The following is a 15,967-nucleotide window of genomic DNA, read 5'->3' on the forward strand; positions in this document are numbered from 1 at the left end:
CTGTATCTTCAGACTTTCCCCCTATTTTTTATCTTATCACCCTTGTGACTTGCTTTGAAATGGGACTTCCCCACTGCTCCCTTATTTAATTCAAGCACTGCTTTAATCCTCTTCTGCCCTACCCAAGCCTAGCATTTTCACAGGGAAAGAAAGCTTATTTCTCTTGTTAGTTGTGTTTGCTCTCCATTTGCTGACTGGGTGACTAACTCCTTGGTGTTGTAATCCATACAGAGGTGGTGTCTTGTCGCAGACTAAAGTGGTGCTTAGGGTAACTGTGCTAGTGCAGGCATGTGAATGTGTCTCAATAGCTCTTGGAGCAGAGCCAGGTCCCAGCAGCACCAGCCAGCGCCAAGGATGATGGGGTGAACTTGTCTAAACAAGCAATCCCTTTCCTCCAGAGTTGATAGGTGCTTATGGTGATGTAGAAGGGACTGGTGGTGGGGCTGCCAGCCATGGCTCCAAACAGGAGCAGTGTGAGAAGCACCTCAAATGCTGGGCAGTGGGATAGCTCTTCAGGATGCTGTGAGGAAGCAAGAAGTGGTGTTAACTTCTCCCATTGATTCAAATTTTGTTGTAAAGTCTGAAAAGAGTTTTCCCAAGGTGCCACAGATGAGGTGACAGGAAGACACAGATGGAAAAGGACTTCCCAAAGTGAAGCAGGCGCAGCGGGAGGTATTTCATTAGCAAGGGAGCTGGTGGTAAACATTGCCCTTGTCTTGATAAGAATATATAGGGAACGTGTGTTGGCATGTTTGGCTTAGCATAAGTGAAGAGCCTCGTCTAAGATGCAGAGTAATGCATCTGAAGTTGCTTAGATCTAAACTTGTCCCTAGGCACTTGGCATTTCCCTCAGTGAAGACTCATCTTGTACTGTATGTTCATTATAGCTGAATTCTTTTTAAAGATGCTCATGGTAGAACATCTCATAAAATAAAATCAATTATGCCTCAGCCTTCTGATCTTTACTAAGTGTACAATGGGGATTGATTGTGCCTCTGAGAAGAAAATGCTATGTTACACTTCTCATCTATGTCTAAATGTGTTCCTGGTAGACCAAACCCACTTAGAAACAGCTGTAGCAAGAGTAAGATTCTGGGGCTGGATGGGAGCTGCACTGTTTTGTCCTAGCCTCGATGGTGCAGAAAGAGCCTTATATTGCCTTAATACAGCATCCTGTTTGCAAATGCACTTGAATAAGTGTCTTGGGAAAAGTCCAAATGTAATACCTGCTCAAATTGTGCTCTTGGTGTGTCAGATTAGCTGCAGATGCAATGCTAAAGCAGTCTTGTTTAATAGATTTTTATCTTCTGTACCAGTGGATTCAAAGGGATGAAAAAGATCCGGAGTTCTGGGCCACAGCGTGTGGGAGGAAAAGGAGCCTCTGAGTCACTGATGGTTATTAAATGACAGCAGAATTGAAATGCCTCGAAAGCCCAACTGTGCACTCATGTAGGTTGATAATTGTTGATGATCTGTAAAGGCAAAAGTCCTGACTGAAATTCCGAGAGTCCTGTTTCCCTAAAGAAAAAAGGGAATAAAATGGCCTTTTTGCTGGCTTCTCAGCTGAGCTGTGAGCGCACGTATGATGCAGAGGGCATGCCATTCCCTTGGGCTGCTGGCTGAGATGGGATGGCACTGCTGCTCTGGGCCCCAAAAGCATCTCCCTCTGCCTTGGCTACACTCCAAGTGGAGCCTGGTGTTCAGCAACCTGGCTGATGCTGGCAGGGAAAAGGATGGCTGGATGCAGAACTGCTCCTGCTAGTGGTGAGAGAGGCCCTTTTCTTTCCCAAAATGGTGAGGGTGCTCTTCTAGGATATAGAGCTCCAGGAGAAGTTGCTCAATTGAGGGCAGTCTTTCCCATCCTGTGGTTCCCTTATTCACCATCTCTCCTGCTTGCATGTGGGTTGGTTTTAATTCCCTCCAGGCTTTCTGGACAAGTGCCAGAAAGCTTTCTGGACAAGGCTGAGGAACATCAGATGTAACTGGCATGAGGTATTTCAGCAGATTACAATTCCTCCCTGGAGGATTCCTCAGTCTGTTCACAGCCCTGGTGCCATAAGTCCAGGAGGACCCAAGCACTGCGTGAATCACTCTGGGGCTGGCACTGGTGGCCTCAGGAACCTGATGGAGAGGAGCTGAGTCATGGAGGTGGGATGCAGGGCACTCCTTCACTGCAGCGAGCTGTCACCAGGCTTCCCCAGCAAAAATAGCCGTGCCTGCTTCGGGTTGAGACACTGCATAATGCAAGCTTTGTGTGATGAGAACATATGAGTTAGGAGCTTAGAGCTCACTTTAAAGTCAGTAGAAGGACAACCTTGCTCCTTCCTGCTGACAGCCCCGAGAGATCCTCACTCTCATCTCTGTGGCTTGACATGACTTTTTGCCCCTAAAACTGGTGCTGACTAATTCTGCAAAAAGACATGTTGGAGCTACAGCCCAGTGCCTGGGGAGATGTTGGAGGTATTAGTAGGTCAGTGGTTAAAGCTGTATAAAACTCAACAGGGTTTAGTTTGAGGTCAGAGTTTTGTCCCCAGATGTAAGACCCCACTCACTGCATAGGGTGCTCAGACACAGGTATGTACCTGCCCCTGAGTCCTTTAGGCTCACAGTAACGCCGGCTCCTTCCTCACTTCCTCATGCATTTGGTCATCCCTAAGAAAATGTAATGTTTTCCTAAATTTAGCAGCATAAGTACTGTGGGTGTTGTCTCTTCTCCCCCCTTCCCCACTTTCAAAAGCCATCTTAAAAGCTGCACAGCGATTTAAATGGCAGCTTGATGGGAATCCATAACAAATGACTCTGCAATTAGTAAATCTCTCCTATTGTGACAGCTCTATTATTAAACTGCCGTAAATGCCAGGCTATTAATCTGCTGTCTCCTCAATCCCCATGCTTCCCCTTTCTTGCCTGTCCTTTACACTATTTGATTCTTTGACTTTTTTCCTTAATTTTCCACTGTCTTCCAGCAAGTGTTTCCAGGGAGGTGGCACTTGCAGGGGGAGAAAGGCTTTGTGGCACTGTCCCTTAGAAGCTTTTAATCTGTAAGGCCTGAATGGTCATCTCTCGTTTGCTTTGAAACTTTTGCTGTTTCAAAACCAGAGCATGTGAAACTCCTAATTTGCAAAAATCAAAGTTTAGCCCTTAAAGAAGCCGCTTTATGTAGGAAGGTGAAGGGGTAGGGAGGGAAGCTGTGACAGCAAATGGGCAGGATATTGACTTAGGAAAAATCATAGCTGTCCTAATGCAGGGTGAACTTTGCAGCTGCTCTATCCCATGATATAGGTGTGCATCTAATTTCTTAGCCCATAAATCTGCTCTGTCACCCCAGGGCTCAGGGACATGCGGTGCTGTGAGTAATACAGGGAGCAAACAGCAAGGAAAGCAGAGCATCAAATAGATGGTGCCTCCATAGTATCAGTGTGTTGTGTTCTCACTGCACACTTGCACACACTCATCCCTCCTGAGGAAGCAGAGGGACAGGGGCAAAGGGAGCAGGAGCATTGAAACGAGCGGTCTGGGGTGACAAGAAGGTTTCACCTTTGAGCATTGAGATTGGCCTGTTGAGGATGCAGTGCTGACACCTTTGTCCTGGGATTTCCAATAAGGAAAGAAACTGTGTCCTTACAGTGGTGCGAGGATGAGCTTAGCACAGGGAGGTGTCTGCTGGCTGCAAGCAAATGCTTGGGAAAGTCCCCACCAGCCTTAATCTGTGATCTCCTGGCTTACAGCTGCTGCTTGGAATGGTGCTGGTCTTATTGGAGAGGTCTGTCACCCTGCAGCTCCCCTGGCACCACGGCACCTGTGCAGGAGGAGCTGATGATGGTGCTGCCTGGCAGAGAATCTGTATGCGTATTCATAAAACACGCATGTACAGCTGTCCGTTTCCACTGCAATAAGAAGTGATACTGCCCTGTACCACTATACTTTCACCTGCTGCTTGGAGGAGAGTGTGTCTTGCAGTACTGTCAGGACTAGGTCTTTCTGAGAGCTTGGAAATTTGAGATTGTATGGACCTTTAACAGCTGGAGTATAGAGAAAGCATCTACCCTGTTCTATGGCAGAGATAACAGCAAAGTGACCCATCAACCCAAAATCTGAGACTTAAAAACTGTTGTGGGCAGGAAGAGGCTTTTCCCTCTGTCTCAATGACTTGAAAGTAGCCACACTGGTGTAAATCAGCTGCACCATGTAAAAACCTACATTCTCTTTGCATCCTGTTGCTACAGAAACTTCTCTGGAGCCCTGGGTACCTGTACAGCCGCTATGCTGCTCTGGGAAGATCACGTGCCTCTGAGCTGGGGCATCTGGTTGAGGAGATCTGCTGCGGACTTGGCTCATTCTGGGCAGGCTTTTTGTCTCTGCTGCTTTTTGGCTGCTGAGGTATTAAAGAAAATGAAGATCTGCATCTACTTAGTGCCAGCTTTAGTCCCTTGTGACGAGATGGGCTTCTGCCGAGCATGCTGCCCTCTGTTAACTGTGGGTATTTAGGAGGTTCTTAAATACAATATTATACTCCTAATTATGCAGAAATCCTTCAATCTGGCCTGTTTCATCTGGAATTATGCTCAGCCATCAAATCCTGCCAAATATTATCTTCTTAGAGCAAGGGATACTGGTGCACGTGGATTGCCCCCTGCAGAGAGGCAAATCCAGCCAAGAGGCCAAGCTGTGCGGCCCTGGCAGGGATGGGCAGAAGCAGGAGCTACTGGTGTGGATGTACCCACCTCCCTTTTTAACAGCAGAGAGCAGGCATAGCCATGGGCACCCGCATTCCCAGCCCTGCACCCCATGTGGTTCTGGTAAATGCTAATGTTGTTGTGTGCTGCCCAAGTCAGAGTTGTCCATAGAGTCAGTGTTACCAGAGAAGGCTGCATGGAGGCTTTCACCAGAGAAGTGGCTTTGAGAGAGGACTGATGTGTGACAGCTACATGAATGACTTGTGGTGAGATGCTGGAACAAGAGGAGCTGTGGCTGCTCCATCCCTGGAAGTGACCAAGGCCAGGTTGGATGGGGCTTGAAGCAACCTGCTGTAGTGGAAGGTGTCCCTGCCCGTGGCAGGGGGTTGGAACTGGATCAGCCTTAACGTCCTTTCCAGCCCGGACCGGCCTGGGATTCTGTGATGGCTTGTGCAGAGCATTTGCGCTCTTCTCCTCCAGCACCTTTCTCCTCTGGCTAAATCACTTTACACCAGGAATGTGTCATTCTGGGGATAACTAAAGCTACGTGATGCTTTGTATATTTAATAGTGCATTTAATGTGGCTGCAATTCAGATCACAAACATCCTTTGCAATGGCGCAACTACTGCTTAAATACCACCCCAGCAGGCTTGAGGCAAATGCTGTTTATAAAGGAATCCAGTCCTTAATTAACTTCGAAAAATCACAGGCAATGTAGGTAATTGTTAGTTATGCCTGGGCCACCATCTGCCTAGCATGTGGTTATTGCAGGAGTGCACCTGAAATCTTGCAAGGAAGTTTTAATGCCCCCTTGGTGATGTCCCTCAGGTGTTGTTTGTTGGTTCAGAGCACCTGTAAGCTTCATTGGTTTTTGGTCCAGACCTATTTTCCTGTTGTCCCCCCTACCCATACATGCATCATTTCTCAGCTCTATAGAGAGCAACCCCGTAACTTTCACTCAAATCTCTACATCCATTTAAGCCTTGTGCTGCTTCTTAGCAACGGATTAATAGTTAAGTGAAAGGGTTTTACAGTACAATATATTTTAGAGAATAAATATTCTTAAACTACCATTCCATAAGTCATTGTACAGAATGTTTCTGAGAACCTTTTTCTAGGGAGCTCTCTTAAACCTTTAATGTTAGCTCTTGTTTGCAGTAGGTCTGGTTATTACTGTGTGTCAGAGATGTCAGCTAATACGAAGGTGGGAGATAGCAAACGTAGGTTTTCATAGCTCTTACAGCTTTCAGAAAATAATTTTCTGTGCTTTTTTTTTCCTTTACAAAAAGAGGGCAGTCAAAGTATCTTTTTTGCCAAGTGTACAGCTTCAAAACTTGGTTTTCTTGGCAATAATTCATCCACTGTCAATTCTGGCCTGGATTCTGTGTGTTCATCTTTGTGGAGTAATAAGGTTTGCAGTCACAGGTCTTTCAATATTGTTCCCAGTGGCCCTTGCACAGGAATACACTCGTGGAGTAGGAGGTGTAGTTCTGGAGAGTGGACTTGAGCAGTTGCCTTGCCTTTGAGCAGCAGAAATGATGTCCAGGAAAGTGCAGGAAAATAAGATACTGAGGGAACAACTCTGCTCTGAATGTTATGGAAAAAAAGAATAAATCTCTAACTTTAAATGCCTTGTTGCCCATGTAACTACTGTGTTTCAGCATGCAAATGGCTGCTGAGGTAGCAGAGAATGTGTACTTGCTGCCTCTTCTCATGTGTAATCAAAAGGTACAAATGAGAAGGCACCTTTGTCATAAACTGGGTCACTGGGTTAATAGAGTTTTGAAAATATCCCCTCCTAACCCATGCCATTAATATCTCAGCATCCATCTGGATTTTAATACTGTCGTATGCCTGTGATGTGTGTGTCTGTCATCCACGCGCTCTGAAGGTTTCCTCCCTTAGTCAAGGAAATATTCTGTGTGATAGAGATCACTGCTGAATGCAATATGATGCTTTGACTGGCGACAATTCGTCTTCATTTGAACACTAAATATTCCATTTCTCTAGCTAGCAAAAGGCTTGATTTAGGATAGCAGCTCAGTGACTATTCCAGGCAAGGGTTTGAAAAAGTAATATTCAGCTGAACTTTATACAAATTCAGCTTTTAAACTAGGTGAGCTTTTGATGTTTCTGTGTCTGGTACCTGCTCCCTCTTCTTTTGTGTCTCCTGCCATGGGTTTGACTGAGACACTCTTGTATAGGTGGTGTTTGCACTGCTTTCTTGCTGGGTTTTACTGTATTCCCTTTCATAGTGATTCAGCAGGAAATTTTAGGTTTTAGAGGGAGGAGGAATAGGGGAAGCAGCTAATGAGTTGCTCTGTCAAAAGGGATGAATCTTCTCTCTAGTTTACTGGTTACTAAAGTTAGGAATTTTATCCTAACTGGATCAAATCCCTAACCAGGGATCCTAACTGGATCAAATCCCTAACCAGGGATTTGAGATCTGTTGTCTAGGAAAAGATGTCTTTATCATTGGCCATCCTAGAGGAAGCCCGATGATGCTCTCCTGTTAGCTCATATAGGTGGAGATGGATCCCTTAGTGCCTTACTGAATGGTGCTGCTTTTGTTCTGAACAGCACTGCTGAGACTTTGTGACTTACAACGTCAGCTTTACCTTCCTATTAATTCAAACACTTAATGCTTCCTCCTTCTCCCATACCTTCTGGGCCCAGGTGCTCTGTTGGCTTTCTGAGCTGCAGTCTGGGTAGGCTTGGCACACTTACTCCTAGTGGTGTGGCCTTTCCCAATCTGATAATGAGAATATGAAAAAATGCTTTGCTTCTGGGTGTGTTACTCTTTTTGGGCTGGTAGGATCTTGCAAGGAGGTGCCAGATGCCTGGTATTCTGAGCAAAGGGGTGCAGATGTCACATGAAGGAGGACTCAGTCCTCCTTGCCCTGCAGCAGCAAGAGCTGAATGGCCATGGCCTGATTTTGTTCATTTTCAGATGTGTTTGAACACGCTTTTTCTCCCCCTCCCCTCTTTCTGAGAATTACAAGTCACTCTGCCTTTGCTATCAGGGATCCTCCTCTCCCTCCTTAAATACATCTCTCCCAGAGAGACCACACAATCAAGACAATCCCTTTTTCTCTTGTAAGGCAAAGCCCATCTACTCCAGATAGTCAAGATTACCAGCTAACTTTACTTGTGGTTGTGAGAGTGATAGGTAATAGTTGCTGTTGTGGTTAGCAAAGCAAAAGCCATTTCTCTCTGCTTAATTGGAAGGCAGTTGTTCTTTCCACCACCTCCTTTAAATCTTCTTCCAGCCTAGATCTTAGCAGCCAGGTCCTGGCCACCCCAGAGTTTGCAGGATCATGCTCTGACTTCTGCGGGATAATGACTTTTCTGCCCACGTCCAAATGACACCAACTACCAGTTGCGAATGGAGAATGGTAAATTCATTTGTTAGCTGCTCTCTCTCCTGCAAGATTTACTTCCATCAGGGATTTTTATAGGCCAATGCTGTGTCTTTCATGACGGGGATGTGTGCTGAAGGAAATTTATTGTTCCCTTCCTAATAGATAGCTGTGATTTGATTTCAGAACAACCACTTTATGTGCGAGAAAGCGATTCCATTGTGCCACCACACAGCATTGGGAGCATTTGTGGCCATGGGGGCATTTGAATTAAAAAGAGTAAAGGCTGCACATCTGCTGCCCTCCACCCCTATTAACAGAACAGTGTTAATCCTAAAGAAAAGAGAGCAATTAGCTTGTAAACCCTTCCTGAACCCACTGGAAGATTAGCCATTTTCAATTAAAGCATTTCAGCTGGAAAGATAACGGGCTAAAATTTCCAGCTTTTAAAATATACTATTATTGACTACATGGGTTTATTTCTGTCAATTCACATCCTTTGTAATTAATTACCCTGGGATAATTAGGACTGCCTTGCAGCATACCCTGTTCCCCACTTTTTCCCCTTACAATGCAAATGACAAACTGACTTCGTGATCCATCTTCTGACCTGTTGCAACTAGACCAACTGCACTGTTGTTGTTTGGACCTATGCTGGGGATGAGCCCTAAGCTGTATTTTTATGGGTTACTGTAACTCATGAGTAAAAGGATAAAGCTTTACAGAGGGCTATGAGCATGTTGTAACTGTTCCCGGGGAGCCCGGATGGGAGGAGGGAGGCTGATCCCATCTTGCAAGCCTGCAATAAGAAGGAATTTGCAGTCCCTCGGGGAGGCCCATACGCTCTAAAGCCAAAATACTTCTTTATACATCACTAGCCCCAGCACTTGGGGGTTACCTGGAGCTGTGTGTGGCTCTGCTTTGTCCCACCTTGGGAGGTGAAAGTTCACAAGCTAGAGCAGGAGCCAAGTGGGCAGATGGGAATGCCTCACCCGAAAACACATGGCTGAGAGGCTCCGTCTGATGACATCTGCGTGTTCCAGCACTTCTGAGAGCTGCATTGCTCCTCAGGGTGTCTGGATAGAGCCGGGAGCCTTCCTGCAGCAGCAAGGGGGTCTGACCTGCTTTCACCCCATGCTGGATAGCCATCTCTGCTTAACTGTGATTGCTTCCGGTAGCTGTGTTCCCTGCAGCTACCGCATGAGCGCAGAGCCAGCATCACTCAGCATGGTCCGTGCTGCAGATCCAGCATGGGGGAGAGGCTGAAGCTGGAGCCAACAGCCGGCTCGTGGTCTCATCCAATGCTGACCACTGCAATGTTCCCCCTTCAGTGGGTTTCCCTGTCTGCACCACACATGCAGCCTTGCATCTCCTACTACCACAAGTTAATGTGATCGGCTGTGTTTCAGGGGGCTTTTGTGGCTTTTTGGTCACTATGTGTGACTCCAAAACACAGACGTGCCTCTGCTGCTGGTAGTGGCTGGTCTACATCTAAGCAAAAGAAAGAGAAGAAAGGCTGATCTTTCAAGAAACTGCTCGGCCATGTAGGCTGAGGTACCTGACGTCGAAATTAGCCCTCTGGCCATGGCCAAGGACTTCTAAGTGAGGTAAGATGAGTTATTTGAATGGAAAACCACACAGAGCTCTGACTCCTGGGTGCAATGTGGGCTGTGCTTTTTCTGAGTCATTAAAACTATTGGTATTGCTCCTAGTTCTTGGCTGTCTCTCACGCAGATGTTGGCCAGCTTTGCCTTGTCTCCTCTAGAAGAGTTGCACAGCGTAGGTACTGCATGGTAGTGGGTAAGAGTGGATATAAAAGCCATTAAGGCTTTTTTTGTTTAAGGAATACAGCTTGGTGCTCTTGGGATCTCACTGGCTTTATCATGTTACTGATATGAACATTGTCCTTTTGCAGTCAGTGCTTTTCCTGCTGTTTCTTTGTTGAAATGTATATGAAAATATGCCTTGGAAAATATTTTACATCTGAACTAGTTGATGCAGCACCTTGGAGAGAAGGTGTCTGATGCAAGAGTACAAATGAAGCCTCATTAAGCAGGAATTCAGTGGTTCTACTGAATGCCCCAGCAATTAAATTTCATCTCGATTCATATGCAGGTCAGGAGAGTCTGGAAGGAGAATAGAGGAAACAAAACACTGTGGCTCTGTACTATGTAAATTAGTGTTAACATGGCATTTCATTTATTGTTAATGCATTGTTACACTGCTACTCATTGAAAAGAAACTGTGTGACAACTGCTAAGACTGATGACCCACTTGCTTATTTTTCCATCTGTGTTGGCAGCGTTGCCTCTGAAAAGACCAGTGCCAAGATAAATCTGTTAAGGGGGGAAGATGCAGAGGTTTTTGTTTCCACAGAGATGAGTGGAGTTGGTTGCTGACTTAATGTTAAGACTTGTCCTTCAGGCTGCGGTAAGCTGTAGCGCTGCCTTTCTCTTGGAGTGAGATGTGGCCACATCCCTGCTACTAGAAGGACACTTACTTTGGGCTGGATACTCTCAGGATCAAGAGAAACAAGTCTTCAGTTCCTATTATTGAAGACCTGAGCTCTTATGGTGTGTAACATAGTAAGGGGTTCAGAGATGCTGATGTGCTCTGCACCCCCATCAATGCACTCACACCTCTGCTCCCACAGGGCAGCTCCCTGTTGTCACTTGGGCTGATGGGGCTTGGAGTCTACTGTTCTGTTTTTGAAGGGCTGAAGTGCCAGCTCCCTATTTTCTGTCCTATTTTCTGTACACAGCAGGGTATGTTTCTTCTCTTGTGTTTTTTATTAGTGTGGTCTTATGTGATGGAGTTGTTTCATCTAAACTGCCTACCCATAGTGGGGAAGGAGGGTGGATACTGGTGGGTGCTAATACAAGACCCATCACTATTTTGATTCTTGGTGATACTAACAAAATATAAAGGAGAAACAGTGTTTCTGCGAAAGAGGAGAGACCATGAACTGGTCCTGTCAGGGCTGGACTGGTGCTGATATTGAGATGCCAAGTGCAGCAGCCACACACTCAGTATAAAGTGGAGTGGTTTAATGACCTTAAAACTGGGAGCCAGTCCCACCACTGAAGAACTTGGACTCTTATTTTCCCTCCAACTTTTTAGCTATAAACAACTTGCTATCATTCCGGTGCCTCGATCACTAAGAACTGAGAAGATGGGAGCTCTTAGGCACTTTGGTTTCCCTCAGTTGCATGGTGCTGCTCTTGGTCTCAGTTTCTTCAAGGTTCCTCCATTCGCACATAGTTCTTTGCTGAGCTGGTTCAATGCCCGTTCAAGATGATTTCATTTGTGTCCCAAAGTTGTTTGATAACTGCTAGCTATGTTGCTATGAAAAATTGGAGGGGGAGAGGAAAGTAAAGCCAGTTAAGAGCATCCTCAAATGGGGGTGTATGTTTTGCCCAGAAAAAGTGCTTTTCTGTACAGTACAGCCACAGAGGTAGAGAAAAATGGGAGAAATAGGCTCTATCTACCTTGAAAGTGATGAGCCCTCTTTCAGATGCTCTGCATGCAGCTTCCGGAGCTTTGCTCTTTTTGGACCAGGTCATAAACTCCCACCTTGCCCTGGCATGGCAGGTGGCTGCCGATGGATCAACCTCCTGCTGCATTGCTTATTGCTGTGTCGTGTCAAGCTCATCTTCATTTGGCTTAAAAAATCCTTGGGAAGCTGAGATTCACTTTTGTTGGGATGACCTCTGCTAACAAGGTCCCTGAACGAGCTCTTTTGTATCATTAGAGTTGGCTGGGGAATAAAGGATCTTGTACTTTGCTGCAGCCTATTTGTCTTCCACTGTTTCTCTTATCAGCACTGGAGTCCCCAACCCTGTAGTGTCCTACTCTGATTACCCGGGCAAATGTACAGCAATCATTTTATTGTGCTTTGGTGGTGGAGAGCGGATGGGGGTCCTGGAATTACCTCTAACATTGCTCTCCATCTCAGTGCTCTGCATGTGTGTGTGCAGCAAGGGCTGTAATTGCCTACTGGATGAGTCAATTTATCTTTCAGTGTTCATTACCTGTAATAAGTTAATGTTTAGGACTGGCTTAGGGAATTTGCACTTAAGGGAAAGAATAATCAAGGACTTCTTCCTCTGGCTCCATTATTAAACTGTTTGAATACCCTTTTCTTTAAAGTTTTTTGTTTTGTTTTGTTTTTTTTTAAGTCCATTCCCCCTTTCCATAAAAATAAATCAATAAAATAGTTTGTTGCATTTGGGGGGTGTGTGAAAAAAAGGGCATCTGCTTAGACCAAAAATGAGCCCTGCTGCATGCCTCAGGCTTGCATGTAATTGTCTGGGGTTTCTAAATAAGCACAACTACATAGATTTGGAGCAGATGAAATAGATCAAACCTGCAGCCAGTGGATAGCTGGGTAATCAGCTGTGAAGTTTCTTCCACCAAGAGAGTGATGGGTCTTCCTCTTGTGCCTCCTCTTCCTCCTTGTCTCCAGCAACCAAAAATCAATCAAGAAGGGATGTAGACTCTCCAAACCTCTTGATTTTGTGCAGAGATGGGTTGGAGTTCCCAGTAAAAACTGGCTTTCCCAGTAAGGCATCTGGAAGTACTGGGTTCGCTGTGCCAGAAACAAGCCTTGACAGGGTAGATGAGCAGCAAGAGGGGTCTCCAGGCCCTGGCAGACCCCAGTGGGCTAGCATGTTTTTTGAAATGGAAGAAATGGGGAGGGATGGAGAGAAGGGAAGGATGGGGAGGAGGAGATGGTGATGTAAAATCTGAATTTAAGGTTTAAATTTAAAAGAAAGCATCTGTGTCGGTCTCTCCTGTGCCTTCCCTAACCCACAGCAATTTCTGTTGCTATTAATATGATTTTATATACGGTTAGAACCTTGGTGTTTTTCTGTGCATTGTAAGTGTTTGTGGTTGGGTGTTTTTTCCTCACCGTTTTCCTGTGGCTGGCTGTTCATTACGTTCATTCAGCTGCATTCAGAGCATCTCCTGAGACTTCCTAATGCGGAGTGATGTAAGATCTCCATGTTCTCCCAGACTCAGAGCATGTTCAGCACTAAATGGTCCATTTCAGGATCTTGCTGGAGTGTTCCAGAGTCCTATGTCTTCTGACAAGGATGCTTTTGGATGTGGTTAAATAAGTAATAGTTTAAATTGCAGGAACAAATACCCGTTAAGCAGTGGACTAAATCATTGATATTCTGAAGAGCCTGTTTTCTTCCCTCTGTTGTCCTCCTTGTCTTGTTTGCATAAAAGTGTATCCTGTAACTGTCATCCCAACCAATTTAAGCCAGGTAAGGTTTGCAGCTTCACTTCTACAGAGGTTCTGGAAGGATTTGTAAGTTGGCTGTAGGGAAAAATATATTAAGTTCAAAAGCAGGATAGTGTGATTGGCTACAAGAAATGATAAACCAAGTACATGTGTGCTTCTGTGCTTCTCTTTACTTGCGACAAATAAATTTTGCTTAAAGGTCAGTATGTTCCTGAGAAGAGTAAATACCCTTTTCTCTGGACTGGTGGCCTATTGACTGGTAGCGCCTCTTCAGTTTAGTGGATGAGAGCCAAGAGCCTTCAGGATGGGTGTTTCCAGTAGGGACAACCCACAAGCTCTTCCAGCCATGGACTGTCCTGAGCCCATGCTCTCTTTCAGCTCAGTATTTTATAATGAAGGGGCGTCCAGGAAAAAGGTTTCCCTACACCCTCTTTTCCCCTAGGATAATAATAGGAGATCAGGATATGCCAAGAACTGATTTATTTTTTTTCCTCTTTTCCTGTGGAAAGACTTTTTAAACCTCCTCTCCAGCCCCTCATGTCCCCCTTCTTTTTCTAATTGGCACAGTGTGTGGGTAAACCCCATATATTCTTAGGTGAGGCTTGTATGATGTTGATATTGCCAGAGCATTTTTGGATAGCTGCTAATTCCAAGCAGAGAAGTATAAAGCTAATGTCAGGTACAGAAGGATGTACAGAGTGTTCATGAAAAATCAAAGCTCTACATGCTGTTCCTTGAGTTTGTCAAGTTTAGGTGGATGCCGCCCGCTCTTTTGACACCTGTATATTTTAATGTCATAACATATCTTTTTGGGCTGCCTAATTTTGTTAGTGTGTATGGTGTGTACCCTTTTCCTTCCACTTTAGAAACTCGAGCTGCTCACTTCAACTGGTTTTAATATAGTGCCACCTGAAACATGAAGAAAGTGGTGTGTTTATTGTTTTTGGCCAGAAACCATAGAGTAAACATCCTCTTCAGGCTCCCGGTGTGTTGGTCTGTTGCCAGCCAGCTCAACGAGTGCCACAAGCAATTGCAGGTTTGAAATGCCAAAATGCCTTTAATTTCTCTACAGGCAGCAGAGGAATGGGGCAGCTCCATCCAGTTCTTACCCACAAAACCAAGCAGCTTCAACTATGTAGTAGACCTGCCCTCTCATACCCTTTCTTAATGCAGCAGATATTCTGGGAAGAATTCTATGGTGGCATAAACAGAAACAATTTGGTTTAGCTTTTCTTTAAAGCATCATATTGGAGACATCCATTTCATGGCATCCAAAGCAATGGGCTATTCCCAAATTAGCAGCTTCTTGTATTTGTGGTTTTTCCTTTAAGATGAGATTTCTCTGCAGCAAACGCATTAATAGCTATGTGAAAAGATTTCTAATTATAAATTTTGGCTCAGTTACTAATTAAGTCTATTGTCAGACTGAAAAAGTTCTTAAAAACAAATTATGGACCAAAATATCTCTTTGTAAGTAGGTTTTTTTTTTTTACTTAGTAATTTTACTGCTTTTGTATTAGTTGTCTGTGCATGAAACAGCTGAGTTTGAAGCAAAATAGAGATGATGTTGCATTTCAATCCAAGCAAGAACTCTGGCATTAGGATAAATTTCAGTTCTCCTCCTTCACACGGGTCATACAGAGTTAGGGTCCCCAGGTCTGCAAAATTTCCTCCTTGCACATCCAGATGTGTTCAGGCCCTTTTGATTTATCCTGATTTGTTTCATAAGGAAATAAGACATGACCTTGCAGCTTCTCCATGAGCTTCCTTCTAAATTTGTAACCTCTTGGCCACTTTCAGCCGTATCTAGTAGGAGTCTCAAACATGAGTGGACCCTCATACTAAAAGGCTTTTGTGCCTTTGTGCCTTGGAACATGCTTGTCTTGCTCTCTCTTCACTGTTTGTGGGTATAATCATAGAATCCTAGAATGGTTTGTGTTGGAAGGCACCTTAAAGCTCATCCAGCTCCAACCCCCTGCCACGGGCAGAGACACCTTCCACTAGAGCAGGTTGCTCCAAGCCCCTGTCCAACCTGACCTTGAACGCTGCCAGGGATGGGGCAGCCACATAATCTAGGTGATACCAGTTCCCGAGGTAATAGAGCGACTATGGAGAAAACTGCTTTTAGGATGTAAGCCATGGGCTGGTTGGTACCAACAAAGTTTATGTCTTACAGCTTGACTGAAGTGGGGACCTGTGTGGTGTTGCAGGTGGAATGCGAGCCCTGTGCACACCCTCGCTGCCTCGCATGCATAGGACAGTAGCATCATGCATGCTCTACATCTCCAACACAAGTCATTTTGGTTTTCATTTTAATAGCAAAAGGAGCAGGCACTAGTTTATTATAATTTATTTCTAGTAAAAAACCCTATGTGCAGGACCAGCAGTTTCGGGGAAGCCATGAAGCATTGTGTCCCAGAGGGCAGGACTCCCCATGACCAGCACTGCCCCAGAGCCTCCCCCTTGCTGCAGTCCATTGCTCACCCAAATCCTAGCACAGGACTTGCATTCATTTTGGCAGTGCTGGTTTCTCTGCCCTTCCTAAGAAAGGGTTAAGCCGAGTTTTCAGAAAATGCTGTAGGCAGGACACAAGACTGCAGCTTCATACTCCGTTTACTAGCACTGCGTGTGTGTGTTCGGGAGGCAGTGTAATGCTTTGACAGCAGCTTGACATTGCCTT

At 45.2% G+C, this 15,967-nt stretch overlaps 1 protein-coding gene across 3 annotated transcripts in view; it reads left to right on the forward strand.

Annotated features, from left to right (window-relative positions):
• The window catches only part of GRIP2 (glutamate receptor interacting protein 2), a 243,182-nt gene that overhangs the window by 146,994 nt on the left and 80,221 nt on the right, over nt 1–15,967 (forward strand). The gene's annotated exons all lie outside the window — the stretch shown is intronic.

Source organism: Strigops habroptila, chromosome 11 (genome assembly GCF_004027225.2).
Source record: "Strigops habroptila isolate Jane chromosome 11, bStrHab1.2.pri, whole genome shotgun sequence".
Classification (NCBI taxonomy): Eukaryota; Metazoa; Chordata; class Aves; order Psittaciformes; family Psittacidae; genus Strigops; species Strigops habroptila.